At 44.4% G+C, this 27,490-nt stretch overlaps 1 long non-coding RNA gene across 1 annotated transcript in view; it reads right to left on the bottom strand.

Moving 5' to 3' along the window:
• LOC146817973 (uncharacterized) overlaps window positions 1-19,333 on the bottom strand; it is a 227,424-nt gene extending 208,091 nt beyond the window's left edge. Inside the window, exon 1 of the long non-coding RNA XR_014962605.1 lies at window positions 19,207-19,333. This is a non-coding gene — a long non-coding RNA (uncharacterized LOC146817973). The remainder of the gene's footprint in view (window positions 1-19,206) is intronic.
• Window positions 19,334-27,490: the final 8,157 nt, after the last annotated feature.

Consider the following 27,490-nt stretch of genomic DNA (forward strand, 5'->3'; position numbering starts at 1 on the left):
TTCATCTGATATCACACTTTTTGGTGCATAGTTTATACCATACACTATATCTAGTTTTCATTTTCAATCGTGCTCTCAGGACTATGTTCTATATAACACTGCGTTCACCTACCCTTTTCACGGGCATTACATTTTGCGATGGGGGTGGAGAGTCAGGGGGTGTTTCTGCCAAGTGAGCCCGGAGTCACAGTCACAAACGTCCTCATCTTCCTGAATAAAAGTGAGATTATGCTGCTTATTTGTTCATATTTTAAGTAGTTCGCACGGACACACATTTTAAAAACAATAAAGTTCCTAATACCCACCTTCTCTGAACAGTTAGCTTGCTGCCCCATCCACCTCCTCCCTATCCTCTGTTGTCTGAATCCATGGGCTAGCCTCCTCCCTCCTGCCATGCATGGTCTGATATGCTGCCACTGCCCTCCATTTAGCATGATGTACCACTCCTCTCCTTCTGCCCTCCATTGCCCAATTCTATGCCCCATCATTGACCTCCTGCTTAGCGTCTGTGCTGAGCTCGCTGCCCCTATTCTCCTTCGCCCTGCCCTCCGATGTCTTACTACATGCCCCTGCTCCATCCTTTTTGCCCACCATGTTCCATGGACCTGCCACTCCTATCTACTCTGAGTGTTCTGTTGAGCTGCCACTCCCCTCCCACCGGCCGAGCATTGTCAGATGACTGTAACCTGTCCCTGCCACCTCCACCCTGCCTGTCCACATGCCATGTCCCTATCCCCTTGCTCCTGTCCTCCATGGTCCATTTTACTGCCACACCCTTCTGCCCTCCCTGGTCTGTTGTGCTGCAACTGCTCCTCCTGCCTGCCCCGCGCGGTCTGTTGTGAGGCCCCTTCCCCTGAACTCTCTTGTCTGTGCCCAGGTCCTGACCCTCCTTTCTATCCTCCATGGTCCTTTGTTCATGCCCCTGCACCCTCCTTCTTGCCCATCATAGCCATTGTGCTGCCACTAACCATCCCGCTTGCCATGCATGGTCTTCTGTGCTGCCATGGCCCCTCCCACCTTCCCTGTGTGGTCTGTGTGTATGCCATCATAGTCTCACTGTTGCTCTCCATCGTGTGTCTTGTTCTAGTGCCCATCCTGCCTGACCTCCATGGTCATCTTGCTGCTCCTGCCCTGCCCCCTTGCCCCAGCCCTCTGTTTTCATGTGCAGACCCCTATTCCCTCCCTCCTGGCTTGTCTGTTCCATTGTAATGCCCCTGATCCATCCCTCCTGCCCTTTATGGTCTGTTATGCTGCAGCTTTCTCTCCTGTCTGTCCATTATGGTCAGCTAGCTACCATTGGCTCTTTCTCCTCTGTTCTCTGTTGTCCATGTGCATGGTCCTGTCCTCTCACTATTGCTTTCTATGGATTGTTGTGCTGCACTCCCATCCCGCATGCCCTGTGTGGTGTATTGTGCTGCTGCAAACCCTGATGCCTGCTCTGTAGGGTCAGTTTGGTGCACCTCTCCATGTCCCTCCTGTCCTCGGTTATCCGAGTCCATGTCCCTACCCCAATTCCTCCTGCCTTCCATGATCCAATGTACCATACTTGCGAACATTTTGAACTTGGTAAGAGGGAGATTTTGAAAAAAAACTGGGGTATTGATTTTCCCCTTTGAGTTACATTGAAAAAGGGGAGATTGTAGACAGGAGACAGATCAAATAAAGCCCATTTAAGCTTAAAAACATTGGACGTTTCCTGGCTGAATCGGATCTGTTGGCATGTATGGTTGTACTACCACTGCCTCTTCCTTCTGCCCACAATGGTCTATTATATTGCCACAGCCTCTCTTGCCAGTCCTGTATTGTTGGTCTGTTGCCCCTGCACCCCTTTCCACTGCCCTCCATTGTCTGTTGTGCTGCTACTGCATTTCCTGCCTGCCCAGTGTGGTCAAATTGTTGCCTCTGCACCCTCCTACCTGCCTTCAATTTTCAGAGTCCGTGCCCCTGGCCTCTGACTCTCAACAGTATCCTAATGAACAACTAGATTGCTAACATTCTATATTTATTACAAAAGTGTGGAACGCCTGACGTCATCTTGATGTAATCAAAACTGTAATACCTAGAGCATTTCCTTTAGAAATTACATATATGAGAGGGTCTTATTTGCATCAAAATTATGGTTAGTGCACTAAAAAACTAAAATGAGGACATATTTTCTGAGTTTTCAAATAGTGACAAAGCACTTTTAAATTATTTGTTATCTTTATGTTTTTTTATCCAGTTGACCACTTGATTAAATGTTGCACTTAGGGAAGAGGATGTGGTGTTACTTCCAGAGCTGCAGACTTTGCAACTGAGGAACCAGGTTGGAGGTTCTGCTTCAGCTCGACATTCTGTGATTCTGGCCTAATCACTTAATCTCCCCATGTCTACAACCAAAATGAATTTGTTCTTGTGTGATGTAACCAATGCTCATGTAAAGCACTCCTATACCTGACAAGTCTGCACTACATAAAACTGCAAAAACACAAAAAATAGGTGTTTTGCACACTTCTGTCATTGGGCTACATGTGGGCTACATCTGGGTGATATTTGGGCTCTTTTGTCTCTGGTGGCCATCTTGGGTGATTTATTTGTTATGAAGTTTCCTAATTTCCTCATTTACTGCAGTCTCCTCAGTAGGAAATACTTACTTGTTTAATAAAAAGAAAAATTGTACGGGAGGGGGCTGCTTGACCCCCCTTCCCTTGACCACTTCTGGCCCCAGGGACCCCATCCCCTGGAGCTGGCTAGCCTTTTTGTTTTTTAGGAGAGGGGCCACGTAGCACCCCTCCTAAGGCCAATTATGGCCCCAGGGACCCCATTCCCCAGGGCCGGCCTTTCCGTTTAAAAAGAAAATATTTTTATTCATTATTGGGGAGGTGGCTGCGAGGCCCCCTTCCCTGGCCACTTCTGGCCCTGGAGACCCTAACCCCCGGGCCAGGCCTCACCATTGGGGACCGCGGGGGAAGCCCCAATGCCCCCACAGTCCCGCCTGCTCCCCGCCTCCTGCGGGAGCCGGCATTGGTTTTGCACAAGGGAAGCTGCTGACATGCCGCTCTCCTTGTGCAAAAGCAATCCTGCTTTGGTTTTTGGATGCGAGTTCAGGTTTCCTGCTCTTGCATCCAAAAACCAAAGCAGTGTTTGCTATGGCAGGGTGGGAGCCGCACGGCTCACGCCCTGCCATAGCAAACAGCAATGTCCCGGGCGTGGGCACCCTGGGATATTGCAGGAGCTGGCCCCGGGGGGTGGCGGTCCCCAGGGCCATCAAGGACTCCAGGAGGGGGGCCGCGTAGCCCCCTCCCTATATTTCAAAGCCCCGCGAGGCTCCCCTGATTAATTACTGAAGCCCCGGGGACGTGGTAGTCCCCAGGGCATTGGGGGCCCGTGAGGCCCACCCACTAATCAAGGAAACCCCAGGGAGGTGGTGGTCCCCGGGGCTTGGGGGGGCTGCGTGCCCCCTGCACATTATTAAGTGTTGCCCCCGGGAGCTGGTCTACCCGGGGGCTTAAGTACAAGGAAGTGCCGGAGCCTGCACTTCGAATTTTTTTAATTTTCTTGGCCCGATTGCCGAATCCAGCGCAAATTCGGCTGTTTTTTAAAAAAAAGAAAATGCTTTTTTTAGCCCCCTGAGCAGGGCTAGGGGGTCAGGTTGTTTCTACCCTGCCCCATGTTCTTATTTTTGACCTTTTTATTTACTGATTTCTTGTGACTCGCAATATGGCTGCCAACATTTCCTGGTTTGGAGTGTTGGCAGCCAATCAGAAGTCAGCTCGTGCTCGGGAGGAGTCACTCCTCCTCCTCGGTACTCTGACATCGAAAGTATTCTTTTTTTAATTTCTCAGGAACTACTGAATGGATTTACACCATTTAAAAAAAGGTCGCTTTCTGAGCCAAGAGCTACCTTTTTGTCAATTTGGTGTAATTCTGTTCAGCAGCCTATTCCAATTTTTCATATTGGCACCCACTTGACGAATCACCCCAAAACTTTCAAGACAGTAGCTGATCGGAGTGCCCCATTACTTTTGAAGTTTTGCGAAGATTTGTCAAACGACTACAACGTTATTGGCAAAACAAAAAACGCTTTTCCTATGGAAAATAAGTTCTAACTATAACTACCTACTGGCGACAGCCATTAGGTAATATATCTATATATATTCACTGAAAAAACCATGGGTTTCACACACGTTATAGTTAGGACTTAGCATTTAAAAAACCTTAGAAATTTAGTGAAAAAACCATAGGTTTCACACACGTTATAGTTAGGAATTAGCATTTAAAAAACCTTAGAAATTCAGTGAAAAAAACCATAGGTTTCACACATGTTATAGTTAACTGGACATTTTACTCGTAAAAAACCATTGAAATTGCCCCGTTATAGTTAGTTCAGCTAACTATAACTCGCGCGCCAGCAATGCACTGCTGATGACGTCACATATTACATCACTCATGACATGGTCAGTGACATCACTCATGACATCACTGATGACATCTCAAATGACATCACTGATGACATCACTGATGACATCATCCAGTGAATGTGTGTTTTTCTGAAAATTAAATATGTTTTATATATGTATATCTCAAGGTCGATGGAAGAATAAATGGGTATATAAGTGTCTAAATGGATGAATTGTTTTTGAAAAATTGATTGTATTACTGACTGATTAAGTGTATCTTAGTGAATACATGGCTTAGTGAGTAATGTTTAAATATGTAAATATCTGTATCAGTCTCTCACTTTGTGTATAAGTGGCTGCATGGGTTGGTGTGTAGCTACATGAGTGTCTAAATAGGTTATTAGTTGGTTTTTTGAGTATCAGTATGAGTGTGAGTGTCTGGTTCGGTGAGGGGTATTACGTAGTGCATGGGTGCATGAATGAGTGACTCATTGTTTGTATGTGTTGAAGACAGCATGTGTGCAGGACTGTATGGGTGGATGAGTGTATGTATGGGTGTGTTAGTGAGTGAATGACTGTCTCAATAGTGTCTTTATGTGTAACTACATATGTTTTAAACTAGTATATGTGACTATTGGTGTATATATGTGAGTATATGTGAGAGTGAGAGATTGAAAGAGTTCCTGTATGAATAAGTATGTGTTTCTATAAGTGATTGTTTAAAAGACTAAGTATATGTAAGTTTCCGTAGAAGTAAGTGTGGTGGTGTGTGTATAACTGTATATGCAAGTAAATGTATGTTTGATTCTTTATTAGCATGACTAACTATGTGTGTGAGTACCTCTATGGATGAGTGGCATTGTGTAACAGGATGTATACGTGTATGAGTACATATGATGAGTGAGTACATGTATGAGTGACTGTATAGGACTGTTGGTGAATGAGTGGATGTGTATTTGGATCTTAGAATTACTGTATAGGTTGTTGTAACTGGTATTGGTATGTCCATTGTTTTTAAAATTTTAATTTCTATTTTTGATTGTGTGTATCAAAGGTTATATTAGGGGAAGAGGAGGTCTGCCACTCTATCACAAGGATGATGTCATCAGTGATGTCATCAGTGATGTCATTTGAGATGTCATCAGTGATGTCATGAGTGATGTCACTGACCATGTCATGAGTGATGTAATATGTGACGTCATCAGCAGTGCATTGCGGGCGCGCGGGTTATAGTTAGCTGAACTAACTATAACGGGGCAATTTCAATGGTTTTTTACGAGTAAAATGTCCAGTTAACTATAACATGTGTGAAACCTATGGTTTTTTTCACTGAATTTCTAAGGTTTTTTAAATGCTAATTCCTAACTATAACGTGTGTGAAACCTATGGTTTTTTCACTGAATTTCTAAGGTTTTTTAAATGCTAAGTCCTAACTATAACGTGTGTGAAACCCATGGTTTTTTCAGTGAATTTGCAAGGTTTTTTAAATGCTAATTTTGTTTTTTTTCTTCTATTTTTTTAAACATATTTTTATTTTAATTTTCTATCCTTTTTTAAAGACTATGGTTAAATTTTTAAAATTCTATAATATGTTTTTTTTAATATATTTTATAAAATAAACATGTAAAATTTATTAGCAATACATTTTTTCCTTTTTTTTTTATTTTTTTTTAGTACGCGTACCGTAAGCTTACGGTAAGCGTACGGTTTACGCAACGTCCGTAATTTATCTACGCTGTTTGCGTATAGTTACGCAATTTGCGTAGCCGCGCGTCCTCCGCGTGGGACGCGTACGCGTGTACGCTACACGCGCACGTTACGCGGAAGTGTCGGGTAGTGACTGTTATGCGCATGCGCGCAAGCGCGTGTCTTTTTTACGCGCATGCGCACTTTTGCCGTAAGCGTACCGTAAGCGTACCGTAAGCGTACGGTAGGTCATGTGATCATGAAACACAACTTTTGATTGGTTGAAACTACTTTCAGTTCTAGAACTCTCCTACACCACACCCATTCCCCTCATTTCTGCTTGTGATCCCTTGGGAGAAGGAGCTGGTTTGTCTTTGGGATACGATGGCAGAACAGCAGAGCTCTTCTGAGAGTGCGGCTAGCACTAGCAGCACTGTCTTGAGGCAGAGATCGAGGAAACAAAAGCCCTCTTATGTATGGGATTATTTTACTTTTCCTGAAGGCCAGCAAAAGGTGAATGCACCCTTAGTAACTTGCAGGCTGTGTCAGCGTGTACTTTCTAGAGGTAATCCTGACAGGAAGTATTCCTTTGGGAATCACACCATGAAGAGACACCTCCAGGATGTACACAGAAGGACACATGGTCATCTTTTTGGAGGTAACTCTTCAGAAAGACAAGCAAGTACATCCACAGCAGCTCAGCCTGGACCATCATCTGCAGGGCTGACTCCTTCTTCTGCAGGTCAGGTGAGCCCTTCATCTGTGGGGGGAGCATCTCCTTCTGCTGGCCCTCTGGAAATTAACCCTCGTTTTCTGAGGGTTGATATTCGATGTGCCTCTTGTCATGATCTAATTTGTCATAGGGAGACCAGTGTTTCCCTAGTGAACAACAAAATAGATCAGCACACTTGTCACAGAGACTAATTTTTCCATGCTTTCTTTCCTCTGTCCCTGCATGAACACAACGGTTCTTTTAAGAGCCAACCTTATCTTTCATCTTTTTTTTACATATGTTTTTAAAAACTTTTTTTTTTTTTTTTTACCGTACGCGTACGGTGCGCGTACCTTTTTTTTATTTTTTTTAAAAAACACTAAAAATCAATTATCACATTACAAGGTCCTTGAGAGACTAAAATTATTATTATTGACTTACCATACTCACTCAAAAAAATATTTATTCATTTGTTTTTTTAAAAAATAGTTTTAAAAATGGTTCTAGTTTTCGAAAATTTTCTATATCAATCTGAAAAAAAAGAAAAAAGTATTAATATTTTTAAAACAATTTATAATACAGTACACATATTTACATTTTTTTCCTAAAAATATTTTTGCCTTATTTTTGCTGTTTTCAGAATATATTGCATTTCACTATAAATTGTGAAAGCAATTGCATTCATCATTTTACAGCGGGCAAAAAAAAATAACAATCACAAAGATTGTAATAAAAAAGCCCAGAATCTCTTTTTACTTAAACTTAACATTATAGAAATGCATAATATTCTAAAAAAATATCATCTAATACCAATAGTTATTTCTTTAAAATACCGTCTGATATGTTTGTTTCAGAAGTATAATCACAATATTATATCTCAAATAACTCCAAAATACATCTGATTCCATTTCCTTTAGGCAAAATAGTAATTTTAAATTTTTTTTGGGAATAAATTTCAAACGGTAATCCAATAAAATTCTAAAGTTTAATTTGTCCAGATCTCACCGATTCTCTGTAACATTTTGGTTCACGAAAATTTTTTGAATAATTTATTAAGTCCACAATAGAATTGGTTACTTTTCCGCATGGCCAAATAGTAATTTTTAAAATCTTTTTTGAAAAAATTTCCAATGGCAGTCCAATAACATTCCAAAATTTAAATTGTGCAGATGTTACCGATTATCTCTAAATTATTGGTTTTTCAAAGTTTCATTTAAAATTAAAAAAGTCCACATTACAATTGGTTATCTTTCCATTAGGCCAAATGATAATTTAAAAAATCTCCAGCAAGGGCAACCAGCCTTAGTGATGCTGAATGTATTTGCATTACAGACTGAAACCTCAAACCCCACTCGCTTGTAAATACTGTGCATGATTCTACATGGAAAGGAGCTGGGTGTGTGCTAAGAGTCTGCTTCTGCACCAAAAAATCGCTCCCCCTTTTTCCTACTAATGCAACTGTGAAATCACCAGAGCAAAACGCAATAAATCTCTGCCTGTAATTCCTATTTGCACACAGAGTCATGTTTTCACATTAGTCACAAAACGAAATTTCTTTGCCAATTTGAATGCACACTTACTGCTCTTTTTTTTTGGCAAGTGATAATCACTTTTACAGACTGACACATTATGAATCCACTTTTCAGATTTTTTTAAAAAGCCCATGTCCAGACTGCTTTTTCAGACCACCACCATGTGTATCCTGGGTGACTGCCTACACTCCAGCAAGGGCAACCAGCCTTAGTGATGCTGAATGTCTTTGCATTACAGACTGAAACCTCAAAACCCACTCGCTTGTAAATACTGTGCATGATTATACATGGAAAGGAGCTGGGTGTGTGCTAAGAGTCTGCTTCTGCACCAAAAAATCGCTCCCCCTTTTTCCTACTAATGCAACTGTGAAATCACCAGAGCAAAACGCAATAAATCTCTGCCTGTAATTCCTATTTGCACACAGAGTCATGTTTTCACATTAGTCACAAAACGAAATTTCTTTGCCAATTTGAATGCACACTTACTGCTCTTTTTTTTTTGGGCAAGTGAAAATCACTTTTACAGACTGACACATTATGAAACCACTTTTTTCGATTTTCTTAAATGCACATGTCCAAACTTCTTTTTCAGACCACCTCCATGTGTAACCTGGGTGGCTGCCTACACTCCAGCAAGGGCAACCAGCCTTAGTGATGCTGAATGTATTTGCATTACAGACTGAAACCTGAAAACCCCACTCGCTTGTAAATACTGTGCATGATTATACATGGCAAGCACATGGGTGTGTGCTAAGAGTCTGCTTCTTCCCCCAAAAAATCGCTCCCCCTTTCCATCTAATGCAACTGTGAAATCACCAGAGCAATACGCAATAAATCTCTGCCTATAATTCCTCTCTGCACACAGAGTCATGTTTTCACATTAGTCCCAAAACGAAATTTCTTTGCCAATTTGAAAGCACACTTACTGCTCTTTTTTTTTGGGGCAAGTGAAAATCACTTTTACAGACTGACACATTATGAAACCACTTTTTTCGATTTTCTTAAATGCACATGTCCAAACTTCTTTTTCAGACCACCTCCATGTGTAACCTGGGTGGCTGCCTACACTCCAGCAAGGGCAACCAGCCTTAGTGATGCTGAATGTATTTGCATTACAGACTGAAACCTGAAAACCCCACTCGCTTGTAAATACTGTGCATGATTATACATGGCAAGCACATGGGTGTGTGCTAAGAGTCTGCTTCTTCCCCCAAAAAATCGCTCCCCCTTTCCATCTAATGCAACTGTGAAATCACCAGAGCAATACGCAATAAATCTCTGCCTATAATTCCTCTCTGCACACAGAGTCATGTTTTCACATTAGTCCCAAAACGAAATTTCTTTGCCAATTTGAAAGCACACTTACTGCTCTTTTTTTTTTGGGCAAGTGAAAATCACTTTTACAGACTGACACATTATGAAACCACTTTTTTCGATTTTCTTAAATGCACATGTCCAAACTTCTTTTTCAGACCACCTCCATGTGTAACCTGGGTGGCTGCCTACACTCCAGCAAGGGCAACCAGCCTTAGTGATGCTGAATGTATTTGCATTACTGAGTCCAACCTCAAACCCTTAAACTATTCTTTTTTTTTCCAGTACACCTTAATTTATTGTGAAAACATACTCCATATTATTTTACATGTTCCTCACATTTAAATTTCTCCCAAAACAGAAAATGATAAACGCAACTACAACAAAAAGAATTTCCATTTCTATTATTCATTTCTTAAGTTACCACATACATCCCCTCTCAAACTCTAAACTCACCTTTAAAATTAGTTAGTTGTGAAAGAAATGTGACACTCAAACAGCAGATTATCAGAGCCAGGATCTCGGTTGTGTTCACCTCTCTCCTCTCAGCAGAACCAGATAATGGCAAACTTTCCCTCTATTTTTCCACACATATACATGTAAGTTTCAAATCTCAGTGCTTCCCCCTTTTTTTCAAATGTAATCACACATTTCTATTGGTTGAAAACCAACCCTTTTCCAAAAGTACCCTGCCCCCAACTTGACTTCTGCCTAGTACCCTTCCCCCAACTTGACTTCTGCCTGCTACCATAGCAACAGCTCATGGAACACTGCTGTGTGGAGTTAGGTCAGAAGTTCGCCACACAATGTTTCAATTCCACAGAGCAAGAGTGCTTGACTTTTCAAACCTAACAGCAAATCCATAGTACTGTTCTTTGGTAACACATTTTTTTGTACCAATACAAAACATGCTTCTATTAGTTTACACATACAGCCTAGTTTTTATTCTAGAATGGTATGAAACAGCCAATCAGTTCTTTTTGTTTTGAAAAAAATATGTATGCCTCCATTTCCAAACTGTCTTTCTTTTCATATTGCCATTCTACTGAAAGACACCTCCTGAGTGCATCCAGTTCTCCTTTGAAGATGTTCACAGTGTGGATTGTAGGGCACAGCTATGTCTTCTGGAGTGAAAAGTTTGCAGAGAAAACAGATATGGTGAGAGACCTTGCTTTGCCAAATGTAGACATTAAATGGATTGGTCAGAGAGGGTTAAAGTGGCACCAATTGATGCCATTGGTGAAATCCTTCATGCAAATCCAACACCCTGACCTCATAATAGTGCACTGTGGTGGCAATGACCTAGGCACTTTGACTGGGGTAGGTCTGGAAATGCTTATGAAGGACACCTTTGCACAACTGTTTTCACTTTTCCCTAAAACTGCCTTTGTGTTTTCCAACATATGCCAAAGGCAAAAATGGAACTGGTCCAATCATTTCTGTCCGCAGATTGACAAAGCAAGAAAGCACGTCAACAAATCTGTTTCTGCTTTCCTCCGTGACTATGGTATGGGTGCCATTTACCACAACAACTTGCGTTTTGACATGCAAGACATTTATAGAGGAGATGGTGTGCACTTCAATGATAAAGGGAACAGAGTCTTCCTCTTGAACCTTAGACTCTGCATCGGTACTTACTTGTAGGTACCACTAAAAAATCATTTCATAAACACAACGGCTCTTTTTAGAGCCCCCTAATATCTAAACACTCAAATCTGAATTTCATTTATTTTTTTATTTTTTTTTTCTACCGTACGCTTACCGTAAGCTTACCGTACGCGTACCCCGTGATTTTTTTAAAATATCAATAAATGTTTTCTTTGTACTTTACAGTCCTTCTTTGACCCCCTCACAAATGTAAGGGGGTCTGTAACTCTCCTCATTGCCCCCTTTTCTTGTTTTCACTCTTTTTTTTCTGAGTGAAACACACAAAATGGCGGCCGCCGCTTCCTGGTTTCGGCCGATTCGAATGTTTACTAAGATCTAACAGCCAATCAGAATCGCGCTCGCGCACGCCACCGTACGCGTACCGTAAGCTTACCGTAAGCGTACGGTAAGCGTACCGTAAGCGGGCTCAGATATATATATTGATTTAAAGGCTATTTTCTCAGAATCTACTGAACAGATTTACACCAAACCTACAAAAGGCACTTCCTTGACATAGGGACTACCTCTCTGCCAAATTTCTAGTAATTCTGTTCAGCCGTTCGGGCTGTAGCTCGTTCTAAAGGTCCTATGGAAAAATGCATGGGAAAAACGCGTTTTGGGACCCCCCTTTTATCTCAGCCCCCGCTTGACGTATCCCCCCGAGACTTTCAGGGAAGGAGCGGAGCGTAGCGCCCCACCTATTTTGAGAAATTCGCGAGGATTCATTGACCGGCGCCAAAGTTATTCAAAATAGAATGTTGCGGATTTCCTATGGAAAAGGGGTCCTAACTATAACTACCTACTGGCGACCGCCAGTAGGTAATATATGTATATATATATATCTATATATATTTTTTTACTCGGCCCTCTCATGGTCGATGGAAAAATAAATGGGTATATAAGTGTCTAAATGGATGACTTTTTTTTGTAAAATTGATGGTATAACTGACTGATGAAGTGTATCTTAGTGAATACATGGGTTAGCAAGTAATGTTTAAATATGTACATATCTGTATCAGTCTCTCACTTTGTGTATAAGTGGCTGCATGGGTTGGTGAGTAGGTACATGAGTGTCTATATGGGTTATTAATTGTTTTTTGAGTATTAGTATGAGTGTCTGAGTGTCTGTATGGTTCGGTGGGGGGTATTACGTAGCGCATGGATGCATGAATGAGTGGCACTCTTTGTATGTGTTGAAGACAGCATGTGTGCAGGACTGTATGGGTGGATGAGTGTGTGTATGGGTGTGTTAGTGAGTGAATGATTGTCTCAATAGTGTCTTTATGAGTAACTACATATGTTTTAAACTAGTATGTGTAAGTATTGGTGTATATAAGTGAGTATATGTGAGAGTGAGAGATTGGAAGAGTTTCTGTATAAATAAGTATGTCTTTCTATAAGTGATTGTTTAAGAGAGTAAGTATGTGTAAGTTTCTGTAGAAGTAAGTGTGGTGGTGTGTGTATAACTGTATATGCAAGTAAATGGATGTTTGATACTTTATTTGCATGTGTGATTATGTGTGTGAGTAACTCTATGGATGAGTGGCGATGTGTAACAGGATGTATAGGTGTATGAGTACATATGATGAGTGAGTAAAAGTATGTGTGACTGTATAGGACTGTTGCTGAATGAGTGGATGTGTGTGTAGATCTTGGAATTACTGAATAGGTGTTGTAACTGGTATTGGTATGTCCATTGTTTTGAAAATGCTATTTTGTATTTTTGAGTGTGTGTATCAAAGGTTATATTAGGGTGACAGGAGGTCTGCTACTCTATCACAAGGATGATGTCATCAGTGATGTCATTTGAGATGTCATCAGTGATGTCATCAGTGATGTCACTGACCATGTCATGAGTAATGTAATATGTGACGTCATCAGCAGTGCATTGCGGGCGCGCAAGTTATAGTTAGCTGAACTAACTATAACGGGGGAATTTCTATGGTTTTGAAATGTCCAACTAACTATAACGCCGCTGAAACCTATGGTTTTTTCAGTGAATTTCTAAAAGCTGATTTCTTACTTTAACGTGCCTGAAACCTATGGTTTTTTCAGTGAATTTCAAAGGTTTTTTAAATGCTAATTCCTAACTATAACGTGCCTGAAACCGTAGGGCCCGATTCACAGAACTAACTTAAGACAAAATCCTAAACTTACTACCATTTTGGTATTCACAGAAGGCACTTACTCATTTTGGTATTCACAGAAGGCACTTACTCATTTCGGTATTCACAGAAGTTAGGAGTCCTAACTTTAGGACTCCTAAATGCCTTCTGTGAATACCGAAAGTCTTAAAATTAGGATTTTTCTCAGTTTAGTAGTAGTATAGTTAGGACTCCTAACTTTAGGACTCCTAAATGCCTTCTGTGAATACCGAAAGTCTTAAAATTAGGATTTTTCTCAATTTAGTAGTCCTAAGTCTAAATTTAGGACTACTAAATTGAGAAAAATCCTAATTTTAAGACTTTCGGTATTCACAGAAAGCATTTAGGAGTCCTAAAGTTAGGAGTCCTAACTATACTACTACTAAACTGAGAAAAATCCTAATTTTAAGGCTTTCGGTATTCACAGAAGGCATTTAGGAGTCCTAAAGTTAGGAGTCCTAAACTTAGGACTACTAAATTGAGAAAAATCCTAATTTTAAGACTTTCGGTATTCACAGAAGGCATTTAGGAGTCCTAAAGTCAGGAGTCCTAACTATACTACTACTAAACTGAGAAAAATCCTAATTTTACGACTTTCGGTATTCACAGAAGGCATTTAGGAGTCCTAAAGTTAGGACTCCTAACTTCTGTGAATACCGAAATGAGTAAGTGCCTTCTGTGAATACCAAAATGAGTAAGTGCCTTCTGTGAATACCAAAATGGTAGTAAGTTTAGGATTTTGTCTTAAGTTAGTTCTGTGAATCGGGCCCTATGTTTTTTAAAGTGAATTTCTGAGGTGTTTTAAATGCTAGTTTCTAACTATGCCTACACAGGTAGGACATGTGAAGAAAGAAGAAAAAACGCACAGAAAGAAGCAAAAGAAATGCCGAAAGAAGCAACAGAAGTCCTCAAAGATGAAGAAAAGTGCAGGAAGAAGCAAGACATGTGCAGAAAAAACCTACAGAGAAGCAGAAGGAGGCCTTGTTACAAAATCATCCTGTGCCCACAACTTTTTCAGACGGGTACTGGTGTTACCTGACTCTGACTAACCAGGCCTAGTGCCAGTGGTATGCTAAAAGACACTTAGAATACAGTGAACACACCTACATACACAAGGGAACACTCTGCGTTGGGGTACCCCTGTGATTGGCATGACCTCCTCTGTAAGCCCCTAGTACATAATAGGGAAGGGGGAATAAAACTACCTCTTAAAGCGCACCACGGGGTACGTTTGCACACTGGTGAAGGCCGGGGGTGGGGGCCTGAGGTGACATGTGTGCAAACACTCCCTGTGGGCATTTACATTTGGGGGATAAAGTCCCCTTGAATCCTGAGGGTCCCTGGGGTCCAACTAACCCACCAGGTATGTCCAGTAAGTACCACAGAGTTGCATTGCAGAGAGGTGTAAAATGGGGCAAGGCCTCGGACCACCTCTCTGCAATGCAGCTCCGTGGTGCTTACTGGAGGTACATGGTGGGCTAGTTGGACCCAGGGACTCTCAGGATTAAAGGGGACTTAATTCCCCAACTTACAACGTGCCACAGGGCGTGTTTGCACACGTCACCTCAGGCCCCGTCCCCTCCCTTCACCACTGTGTAAACATGCCCTGTGGCCCCTTTAAGTTGGGAGATTAAGTCCCCTTGAATCCTGAGGGTCCCTAGGGTCCAACTAGCCCACTAGGTACCTCCAGTAAGCGCCACAGAGCTGCGTTGCAGAGAGGTGGAAAAAGGGGCAAGGCCTAGACCACCTCTCTGCAACGCAGCGCAGTGGCGCTTACTGGAAGCACCTGGAGGGTTAGTTGGCCCCCAGGGGCCCTCAGGATTGAAGGGGAATTATTTCCCCAACTTAAAACGTGCCACAGGGCGTGTATGAACACGCCACCTCAGGCCCCGTCCCCTCCCTTCACCACTGTGTAAACATGCCCTGTGGCCGTTTTAAGTTGGGAGATTAAGTCCCCTTGAATCCTGAGGGTCCCTAGGGTCCAATTAGACCACTAGGTACCTCCAGTAAGCATCACAGAGCTGAGTTGCAGAGAGGCATAAAAATGGGCACAGCCTGCACCACCTCTCTGCAACGCAGCGCAGTGGCACTTACTGGAAGCACCTCGTGGGCTACCTGGTGGGCTAGTTGGCCCCCAGGGGCCCTCAGGATTGAAGAGGAATTATTTCCCCAACTTAAAAACATGCCACAGGGCGTATTTGCACACGTCACCTCAGGCCCTTCCCCTCCCTTCACCACTGTGTAAACACGCCCTGTGGCCATTTTAAGTTGGGAGATGAAGTCCCCTTGAATCCTGAGGGTCTTTGGGGTCCAACTAGCCCACTAGGTACCTACAGTAAGCACCACAGAGCTGTGTTGCAGAGAGGTGTAAAAAGGGGCGTGGCCTCTAAACACCTCTCTGCACCACAGCTCCCTGGCGCATACTGGAGGTACCTGGTGGGCTAGTTGACCCTCAAGGACCCTCAGTATTGAAGGGGAATTAATTCCCCAACTTACAACTCACCAGGGGGCGGGTTTGCACAATGGTGAAGGAAGGGGGACGAGCCTGAGGTGACATGTCTGCAAATACGCCCTGTGGCGCGTTTTAAGTTGGGGAATTAATTCCTCTTCAATCCTGAGGTTCCCTGGGGGCCAACTAGCCTGAGCCTGAAGATAATCATATACAATGTGGGAACGTGATGTCATGTGTGTGGGGGGATTAAGGGAGGGAGGGGTTAGTTTTTTAAGATGTATTGATGGAGAGCAGTTGTTATTATTGTAATAGTTTGAGACGACTCACTTACTACATACTTGTCCCAATAAAGCATCGCTCGCCAGTGGCATTTATTGTTTACCATTTCGCGCCAAGGGGGAATGAGGAGCAGAAAGGGACAACAGGAAGAGAGCAGGGAGGGAGTGCATGGATGGAAGGGAGAGAGCAGGTAGGGAGTGCATGGATGGAAGGGAGAGAGCAGGGAGGGAGTGCATAAATGGAAGGGAGAGAGCAGGGAGGATGTGCATGGATGGAAGGGAGAGAGCAGGGAGGGAGTGCATGGATGGAAAGGAGAATTCAAAGGAGAGTGCAATAAGACAGGGGGTGTTTGGTGAATGCAAGGAGGAAAAAACGTGTAAAATGAGAAATATGCGGAAGAATGGGTAGAAGAGGCTGTGCGGCAAGAGTGAGGCTTTTTATTTTCCACAAATTGTAAGAGTATTTGTTCTATGAAAGCTTACTGTTGTTGCCGTGGGGAGGGTTGAAGTTAACATTAGACCATTCCATAAAGAAAAAAAATTAACAGAGGGCCTGAGGCCGGCCTGACACTTAGCAACAGTACTGAGTCACTCGGGGCAAAGCTGGAGACACTGAGGGGTGATGAGTGAAAAGAGGCGGGATCTCATTGCCAGCCTTCTCTGCCTGAAAACATATATTTCCTGCATGTCTGTTTAGAGAAAGGGTTTGTTTTCATCTCTGTGAAGCAGCTCCATGCTGAATCCTGCCAGCTCTTCTATCACCCGCCTCCTCCCCACCCCCTCGGCCCCCCCAGGGGCCCCCGTTTCATATTCAGGACACATCCACTTGAAGCAAGTCTGGGCTGCACACCACAAAAGAAACTCGCACAACAGGTGAAAGCATTATCGCCCCTTCCCAGCTTTGAGAAAGTGGGAGGGGGGTGTCCAGTTATCCCACCAGAGTCTTGCTTTGAAATTATAATGCACAATTATGAGTGCAATCACAAAAATGAGTATTTCAGTGTCAAATGGGGAGGCCCACAAATAAAAAGAAGAGTGGAGGGGAAAAGAAATAAATCGGAGCACATATGGGCTCAACTACATGCGAAATCCTTACACTCAAGCAATTCAGAAAGGCACTACAGACCTGGCTATTGGAATGAACAGATCACCATGAATGAATGCATTAACGAAATGGCTGTTATATAGCGCATGGCTACCCGGAAGCATCCCAGCGCTGAACAGTAGCTAGAAGCACAACATCCTAGGGGAAGAGCCAGGTCTTTTGCTGTTTTCGGAAGGAGAGATGGTTGGGCTCCCTACGAAGGTCCAATGGGAGAGCGTTCCAAAGCCTGGCAGCGTTGTAAGAAAACAACCGGCCGCCACTTCTGGCCTTTTTAATCCTGGGAACAACTGCTAAATGAAGCTCATCGAAGTGGAGTTTTCTGTTCGACCTGTAAGGGCAGATCATGGCTTTATTAATGGAAGGTCCGCTCCCTTCCAGAGACCTATGGGCGAAGCAGACAGAGAGCCTTAAAGTTAATTCTCTCCAGCACCAGGAGCCAGTGGAGGGAGTGTAACGCAGGCCTTGCAGAGCAGCCATTCGGGGTCCCTCTCAGTAGATTTTGTATAACTTGCAGGTTAGCGAACACTGATTTCGTTGCCCATAAATAGAGGGCATTGCCATAGTCTATCCTTGAGAGTATTAAAGCCTGTGATCACCAGTTGTTTTGCTTGGAATGGTAGCAAGGAGAGGACTTTGCAGATCGTTCTAAATAGGTCTTAACGTGAGGCAGCCGTCTTCCTAGCCTGTACTTTGAAAGTGTGGTCCTGATCTAGCCAGACTCCCAAACTTTTTATCTCAGTTTTTGGGGCTGGCACCGGGCCCATACACGGCAGCCACAATGTACTTGCTTTAAAATTTAGGGGGTTGCCGAGAATCATAAGCTCAGTTTTTTCGCCATTGAACTTTACGTGAGACAGGCTCAATCATGAAGCAGGTTGCAAACTCTAGTGCCTTGAGACCCTCGCGGGTGATTTCGCTCTATATGATTGATTGGCTTCAGTATGCCACTGTTGATCTGTCAGTTTACACTTCAAAATCTGGGGGATATTGTCCAAAGCCTCCCCATCCCCCAAATCTAAAATCTGGAGTGGAATAAATCTGTGAGTGCCTAAATCAGGTTGGTTTTGCAGTTGTCAGTCTCTCTTCTAGGCACATTTCAGCGTCGCAGGCCAGGGTGCAGAGAGCCCTGTAACAGCAAACGGAAAGGGTGCCCTGGCCTCCGGGTTGCGTAGCAAGACATCCATCATTAGAATGGGACCATCACCGCTCTGAACCCCTTTGCCACGGCGCTGCACCTGCTGCACTATTGGCAACCACACCCCTACATTTCTTCCTTCAGAAGGAACAGATTTTTGTAGATAAACTACTGGTGCAGTTTATTTTCACCGCCTACCGAATCCTCTACTTGAACAAGATTGTGTACCTCGAGTGTTATTTCCATTTGCATGGATAGTAGAAGTTTGTAATCATTCCACTGGTCGCAGCAACGATTTTATTATGCACTTGGATATGCTATCGCTGCTGGTGTGTCCGGCCCTGGATCAGCACCAATCATGTTTATTTGGTCAACATGAAGAGGTATGTTTACCATAACAGCATCTCTGCTCTTCACCTTGCGGGGGAGGGGGCATAGCCCGGCATTCTGCTGGAGCTCGGGTTGTTCTTTCTTACTTCTGCTGTAGTTTCGAGCCTTTACGTCTGCCAGCCCTGGTAGCTGCTAGTCAGGTGTGCCAAAGCGTCTGAGGCTCCCTTTCTGTGCAGTGAGGCAGCTGTGGCTAGGTGCGCGCCCTCGCCTCACACAGGGCCCAGATCTCTGCTAGAATGAGCATGCATGAGTGCAGAATATTTACGTATCTTCGTTCCAAAGTCGACTTAAGTTAAAACCTATAGTTCAATTAATTTTCAGAAAATACCGGACGTCGATGCATTTTGAATGGTGAAAGGTGCTAAAACATGCCACACCACACGGACTGCAGTTATAAGTGTCTGTGCCCAAGTAAGAGCTCGTGCTAGCTACCTGATGAAAGACAGGCGGCTGCAGGAGGAAGCTGGCCGGGACAGGCTCCATGGCTCTCTTGACAGTCGCCCGCAAAGCCTTCGGCTAGTGCTGATGACTGCTCCTTGGGCGCGCACCAGGATGACCTGATGCGCGGCTCAAGTTATCAGCAGCAGCTGCTGTGAGTCACATGAGCGGGTCACGTTGCTCCGAAAAGCATAATTAAATACAAACAAGCATTGGCAATGTAGTAGGACTCGAAGAGACCTATTACATTGCAAATAGCAATGCGTGCAGGCGACGAGGCACGAGGGGGGGTGGTAGCGAGAAGGCATCGGACTGCGGGAGGGGGGGGGCATGGGAAGAAAGTAGTTTGTGCTGTTAAGGGGACAGTAGCCGTAGAAGGACACAAATGACTGACATGGCTGTTGTGGGCAGGGACTTACATGCTTAAAACCAATCGGAAGGCAGCATTTAGAACCTAAGCCAATGAAGAAGATGGGCCGGAGAGTGGGCGGAGCGTCCACAAAGCTTCCACACTATAGTGCAACTACAACGCTAGGCGAAACCTAAAAAGGTGGTCCGGAATCAACAAAACTTTCTGTATAACACAGGAGTAAACCCATCCGGGCCTGTGCTTTACCGGATTGGAGTTGTGCTGGTACTGAAAATCTCTACTTGCATGGGCAAATCTAGCTCTGTAATTGGTCAGATATTTTGTAATGTTCTCCCTGTGCAGATGTGCAGCCTCATACTAGTCATTATAATACAGACTAAACTCCTGTGCAAAGTCAGGGTCTTTTGATTTCAGTCCGATCTTTTATTGCAGTTATTCTGTCACCAGTGTAGAGCAGAGTTTACAAATCAATATCCTACTCACTTTTTTCCTTTTATATAGCAATTTTTTGTTTAGTCCACGAAAATGCATATTCTGCCTTACCTACGTCTACTGCTTTTACCTGTGACTTAATCAGTCTTACTTGCCTTCATCCCTTCATAGAACTGGTCCATCCCTTTGTGTGCCTCTCTACTTCTTTCAACTGCCTTTCCAGGCGCTCTCTAACCAGAATTCGATTTTGAATTAGTCGAAATGGATATAAGCACTCACCTCAATACTGCCTTTAAGGCTTCCCAGAGCATTTCCTGACTAATAGTACTTATCATTTTCTTCCATTTATATGCAAATGTTATGTTCTATCTATCCTATCACTGTGCCATTGTAAAGGAGATTCTTGTTTAATCTCCTTCTCCTATCGGTGAAGACAGTCTTAGTGGTTGAAAAGGTCAAGCCGATAGGGGTATGATCTCATAGAGCAATGTGCCAGATCTCAGAGTGTTCCACAATCAGTATCAGTGCATCACATATTAAAACGTAGTTTGATCTAGAATGGGATATGTGTGCCCCTGATAAGTAATGTTAATCAATTTCATCCTTGTGCTTCCGCTGCCACTGCCATTTGACTATCTTAGGGGCACCGGATGGTCCCAATGTTGTGTGCAGGGCTAGGCATGCCACTCTTTACAGGGTCTTTCCTGACCCAACACATCCTCCCCTTGGTGTTGCTCCACCCTGACCTTCGATGATGTCTACTAGCTAGCCACCCTTCGTGCATCACTATGTGTGCACCCATTTTCTTTATGGCTGGCCCCGGTTGTATTTTCTGGCTCTCCAGTTTTGCAGGCACACAGCAGGTGTCAATAGCCCCTCTCCACCAGTGACTCAATCACTTCTGCCCCTTTAGTGTCTTAGGTAAGCAGAGCTCGCCCGCTTTTTTAAGGGGCTTGGAGGAGCTCTGGAGAAATATGGCTCCTCAATTCCCTTACTAGGCCATGCCAGCATATAGCTACTGTAAATATCTAAACAGACTTCAGCAACACAAATACATAACACGGATTAGTTCCCTACCAAGTTTTGTTCACATCATTCATCACATAAGTAGTTCTGACACTTGGCAGCATTAATCGGACCAAGGGAATTTTGTTTTCAAAACTGAAAATTTTACTTACTAATTTGGGTGTACAAGAACACATTTTGCTAAAGGCAAATGGTATGCATTTCACATGAATTGAGAGTTGCATTTGCTGTAGCTTTCAACCAAGAGGTGTCATCACAATTTGTATTTGCTCGTCTACAAGGACTTGTAAACATACAAATTGAGAGCATCGCAAAGAATGGGAGCACAAAGCAAGGAAAGTAGCCCCAAACTTTCTGCACCTCTTTCACGTTTACGTCACTGCATGCTGTGCATTAGCTTATCTTTTATTGAGATATATATTTGTTTTTGCAATCTGAAAAACAAAAAACATAGTTCTACACCAGAGGGGCTTGGTGTATACCAAAGCTGCCATTTAATGGTCTAAGGAATGTGAGACTTCTTGATGTGGAAAATAATGACTTGGAATTTATGCAGCGTCACTCAGTCTTTACTTCTTTGTGTAAGAAAACCCATTGGTTTTCACTTGCTTTCGGTTAAGCTTTGTCTTTTCCTGTCAGTTTGGGGATGGCTACCTATTTTCGTTGGGTGATTCGAATGATGTAAACTGAATTGAACTGGGTGGAATAAAAACATATTGCAGTCCTTTTACCCCCTTTCTTATTTTCTTCCCCAAACTACCTCCCTCATGAAATCCCCTTTAAACTGAAATTTGTATTTTTTCCCTTTCCTTGTTCTCAGTACTGGACCACTTGCCACAAGGCCTTACGTACCCTATTTGGAGCTATATTCCTCTGTTTCTACCACATCCTTTATCACCTGTGCATCTTTTCACTCAGCCCGACTCATTACACCTTCCTCCCTGCTTTCCCTTAAGCCCTAGCAAAACACACAAGATGATGGACGGAAAGTTGCACATTGGCAAAACATTCACCCCCAGTCACAGATCTGGGTTTAATCCATCGTTATTTTGCTCACCATGCCACCCCTGTTCAGACATGGCCATATGCAAATCAGTCTTGACCCTCTGCCTCATGGGAACAGTCCAGCCCGAACTGCAAAGCCATGTCTTCCCTGGACCGGAATAAAGCATCCTAGGACCGGTTTCAGGGTTTCACCCCTCTTCAGCCAGGATAGCTTGACTCCAGTGGCGTAGTGAGCACGGGAACCACGTCTGGGCATACCCTTCCCACATAGGGAGAACAGCAAAACACACAAGATGATGGACGGAATGTTGCACATTGGCAAAACATTCACCCCCAGTCAAAGATCTGGGTTTAATCCATCGTTATTTTGCTCACCATGCCACTCCAGTTCAGACATGGCCATATGCAAATCAGTCTTGACCCTGTGCCTCATGGGAACAGTCCAGCCCGAACTGCAAAGCCATGTCTTCCCTGGACCGGAATCAAGCATCCTAGGACCGGTTTCGGGGTTTCACCCCTCTTCAGCCAGGATAGCTTGACTCCAGTGGCGTAGTGAGCATGGGATCCACTCCTGAGGCTTGAGCCGGGAGTAGGGAAAGCTCTACACACTTGATTTGGAAGCAATTCTCGCAACTCTCAGATCGAGGTGATTGTTTTACTGCCATTGAATTGACTCCGTTAACGCGCTTCTCGCAAAATCTGCACAATTGTTTTTAGACTGTACTTAATTTTAGCTCTAGCAGGGAATTGTTGTCTCTCCCACTTACCTGACGCCGTCCCAGACCCGAACAGGCGTTACCTGTGCAGCGGGGTCCCCTGGGCAGCGGCAGCCATCTTGAAGGGAAGGACTGGTTGGCGGTCTAGTTTAGCGGTAGACGCCTACTTTAGGGGCACTGGCGCGACCGCGCAGCGTCCATTCACTCCTGAGGCTTGAGCCGGGAGTAGGGAAAGCTCTACACACTTGATTTGGAAGCAATTCTCGCGACTCTCGGATCGAGGTGATTGTTTTACTGCCATTGAATTGACTCCTTTAACGCGCTTCTCCCAAATTCTGCACAATTGTTTTTAGACTGCACTTAATTTTAGCTCTAGCAGCGAATTGTTGTCTCTCCCACTTACCTGACGCCGTCCCAGACCCGAACAGGCGTTACCTGTGGAGCGGGGTCCCCTGGGCAGCGGCGGCCATCTTGAAGGGAAGGACTGGTTTGCGGTCTAGTTTAGCGGTAGACGCCTACTTTAGGGGCACTGGCGCGGCCGCGCGCAGCGGGCGCGCCGTTGGCGCGCCAAAGGCGCGCCTAGGGCAAGCCCGTCTGCGCCCGTCCGCGCCCAGGTCGCGCTCAGCGCCCCAATCCCTGGCCGTTTGCATTCAGGGCCGCACAAACAAATCTACTACTCTAGAGAAACTTTGTTGGAGCTAAATGAGAGGGGAAGTAATGCCAATTGTACGCGCCTGATGGCTGAGACCGGTAATTGTCTGCCCCCAGGTTCCTGCCCCAATTGTCGAATGCCGCTTCCGCCAGTATGTTCCGAACCCATCAAAGCCTTGAAGGAGGTTGGACTCTCTGCTAGAGGTGCTATGGAGAACTTTGGCTGCATTCTTATAAATGCCAGATCGTTGGGGAAACATAGCACGGAATGTGCTAATTTACTGATGGACCTAGGCATTAAAATCGCCTTCATTACAGAAACCTGAACGGACGAGGTGTCCGGTCCAGACCTAGTTAAAGCTACCCCCCCTGGTTTTTACTGTGAGGTTCTTAACAGACCTAACAAGAGGGGGGGCGGTCTGGCCATCCTCTATCATAGTTCGATCCAGGGAACTTTTAAAGCGCTTACCCTGCCTGCTTGCGAGGCACTCGCGTTTAATTTGAGGTTAACTAACCATTTTTCATTTAAAGGCATCCTCATATACAGACCCCCTGGCGCTAAATCCTCTTTCTTTCCTGCGCTAGGAACCCTCTTAGAGGATGCCCTGCTGGGGAATTCACATACTATACTAGGGGATTTCAATTTTTATCTGGAGCGGGCGGATGACCCGGAAACGGCACGCCCACTAGATCTTATGGAAGCCGCAGAGCTTTCACAACGAGTAACGGGTCCCTCGCATTTGGCTGGACATACCCTTGATGGGGTCTTTTCAAACATTCCGGAATTATCTTTTTCGGCACTGCTACCGCTGGCTTGGTCAGACCATGCTGGAGTTCTGTTCAATCTCACAGCTACACCCCACATAGCTAATGGGAGGTACCAAAGTAAACGGAAGAAAGTTAGAGCATGGAATAGGGTGGAAGCAGAGACCCTATCTAGGGTATTAACAACTTCTCTCACACCTATTGCCAGCAATATGGAGGAGGCTGCCTCTTCCTACATGAAATGGCTTACGCAGGCCTGCTTGGACCTCGCACCACCCAAACTAGCCGTACTCAAAAGAATGGTTCCCTCAGCCCCCTGGTATTCGAAGGAACTAAAACTGCAAAAATGCATATGTAATAGACTGGAACGAAATTGGAGATAGGGCTATTCGGATAAGGAAAAGATTATATATCTGGCAAGCATGGCTACATATAAACACATGTTACGTGCTGCAAAACAGAAGTTTTACGCCGCTCAGATAGCGGCCGCTAAAAACTCGGCTAAAGAGCTCTCTCTCGCCATTACCAACCTGTCCTCAGTCAAACCAGCGCCCGTTCAGTCAAGCATAGAGCTTTGTGAAAAAATTGCATTACTTTTTCAAACCAAAGTTAATAACATCTTCACCAGTCTCGGTGACTCTATCAGGATTGATCGCGAGTCCGAGCTGGAGGCCGAAGATTTGGCCATGCCGGCAGATACCTTGGAGGCTTTTAGGCCATTAACTTTGAAGGACACACTGGAATTACTTGCCAAAGCAAATTCCGGATCCCCATTGGATCCTTGCCCAATGAAAATTATTAAATTCGCCCCTGTTTCCGTAGCCTCCTACCTTACTCCTATTTTCAATGGAATGTTCGAAGGAGGGAAATTCCCAAAAATCTGGAAGGAGGCCTCCATTCTCCCTCTTTTAAAAAAATCTAGTCTGGACCCTTCAGATCCAAACAACTTCCGGCCCATTTCCCGCCTTCCTCTCCCAGCTAAACTAGTTGAAAAGGCAATGAATCAACAACTTACTGCCTTTATGAAGAGTAATCTTTTGCTTGACGCTTCCCAACACGGATTTCGGGAAGGACATAGTACTGAATCCGCTCTGATCAATGCCACGGAACAGATCAGGTCGGCAGTGGATCAGGGAGGCAGAGTGGCCTTGATCCTTCTGGACCTATCGGCCGCGTTTGATACGGTCCATCACGGCTTGTTGATGGATCGGTTAAGGAAAGGGGGAATTCGGCAAAAAGCATGGGAATTGCTAAACTCTTTTCTCTCGGACCGCAGCCAAACAGTTTCCTTGGGAAACTTTTCTTCCCAACCCTTCTCCCTACCATGCGGGGTTCTGCAAGGGTCTTCATTAAGCCCCACCTTGTTCAACATTTATGTGACCTCCCTTGCTCCCATTATCAGACGCCACGGGTTCAGTGTCACTTCATATGTGGATGACACGCAAATCGTGGTGTCTTTACTTCCTGGGCGTGAAAAGGGGCTGGATCTTAATTTTCAGTCCTGTATGTCGGACAGTGGGGCACTGGATGGCCAGCAACTGCCTTAGGCTGAATCAAATAAGACCGAGGTCATATTGTTTGGGAATAACCCCAGTTTCTGGACCCCCTTATGGTGGCCGCAGGAACTGGGGGCCCTTCCCACCCCGGTTGACAAGGTAAAAAACCTTGGGATGGTGGTGGATGCCAAACTCTCCATGGCCATACAGGTTAAAGCAGTAGCCTCTAAAATAGGTTATATCCTGAAAACGCTGAAAAAAATCCTGATCCTGCTCCCCCACGAATGCCGAAAAACTGTGGTAACGGCCCTCGTAACATCCAGATTGGATTACTGCAACAGTTTGTACCTTAACATTCAGGAAAATCTGTTGCATAGATTGCAGTTATTACAGAATGCTGCCGCTAGACTTTTAACCAGCATCCCGAAATTTGCTCCCATCTCAAAGGCCATCCGAGACCTGCACTGGCTTCCAGTCAAAAGCAGAGTCCAGTTTAAATCTCTATGCCTGGTTTTCAAGGCCTTAAATGGTGAGGGCTCCGGCTTCCTAATAAAACAATTTAAAAGGTATGTCCCTCCGCGGCGTCTTCGATCATCTGGCGCTAATCTGATTACGGTCCCCGTTATAAAAAAAGCCCACTGGGGGGACGTAGCTTTTCTTTTGGTGCAGCCAAGTTATAGAATGGGCTGCCTCTCCATTTGAGACGTATGGATAGCCTACTGCGTTTTAGAAAAGCGCTGAAGACCTGGCTGTTCGGTAATTAGTTCTGCCACTTAGGATCAGAGAGTAGTGGACAGTGCCAGGACACCTACTTGGTAATCGCGCGCTTTATAAGTCGCTATAACATAACATAACATAACATCTGGGCATACCCATCCCACATAGGGCGAACAGCAAAACACACAAGATGATGGACGGAATGTTGCACATTGGCAAAACATTCACCCCCAGTCACAGATCTGGGTTTAATCCATCGTTATTTTGCTCACCATGCCACCCCAGTTCAGACATGGTCATATGCAAATCAGTCTTGACCCTGTGCCTCATGGGAACAGTCCAGCCCGAACTGCAAAGCCATGTCTTCCCTGGACCGGAATCAAGCATCCTAGGACCGGTTTCGGGGTTTCACCCCTCTTCAGCCAGGATAGCTTGACTCCAGTGGCGTAATGAGCACGGGACCCACGTCTGGGCATACCCTTCCCACATAGGGCGAACAGCAAAACACACAAGATGATGGACGGAATGTTGCACATTGGCAAAACATTCTGCATTCTGTCCATCAACTGTTGTTTTTGCATTTCCCTTAAGCCCTAGGCCATGCTTTATTTCTCTGATCTCCTTTCCTCACTTTGTCTATTCATTTGGCAGTAACTCTCCCCTTAACCCTTTTTTATTTCAGAAATAAAGGACTTCCAGATGTTTCTCTTTTCTGGATATTAATGCTCACTAATTCTTTGTTTTAATTTTAGTGACACAGGTGGTGTTCCCACTCAGCTCCCAAACCTGATGAGGAAATGTAGCGAGTTGTGATCATCATCTACCAGCCAAAGAAATTGTTTTTTTTCTGATAAAAGGCTTACTTAAGTTTAACACAAGACCTACTGAGTTGAATCTTAACATTTTTACCCACTGCCACACACACTGGTAGACTCTGTGAATCTCCCCTGGACAGCTTATTTGATCAGACATGATCAGCCCACCAATAATAAAATCTCGGAAAATTAACAGTCCACATTGCACACAATGCTTGTATAATCTCCCTTTTCTGCACAATTTCAAGCCATGCAGTTAAATGCTTATTCTGCAAAACGCACTGT

The sequence above is a fragment of the Triturus cristatus genome, chromosome 6 (assembly GCF_964204655.1).
Source record: "Triturus cristatus chromosome 6, aTriCri1.1, whole genome shotgun sequence".
NCBI classification, from domain to species: domain Eukaryota; kingdom Metazoa; phylum Chordata; class Amphibia; order Caudata; family Salamandridae; genus Triturus; species Triturus cristatus.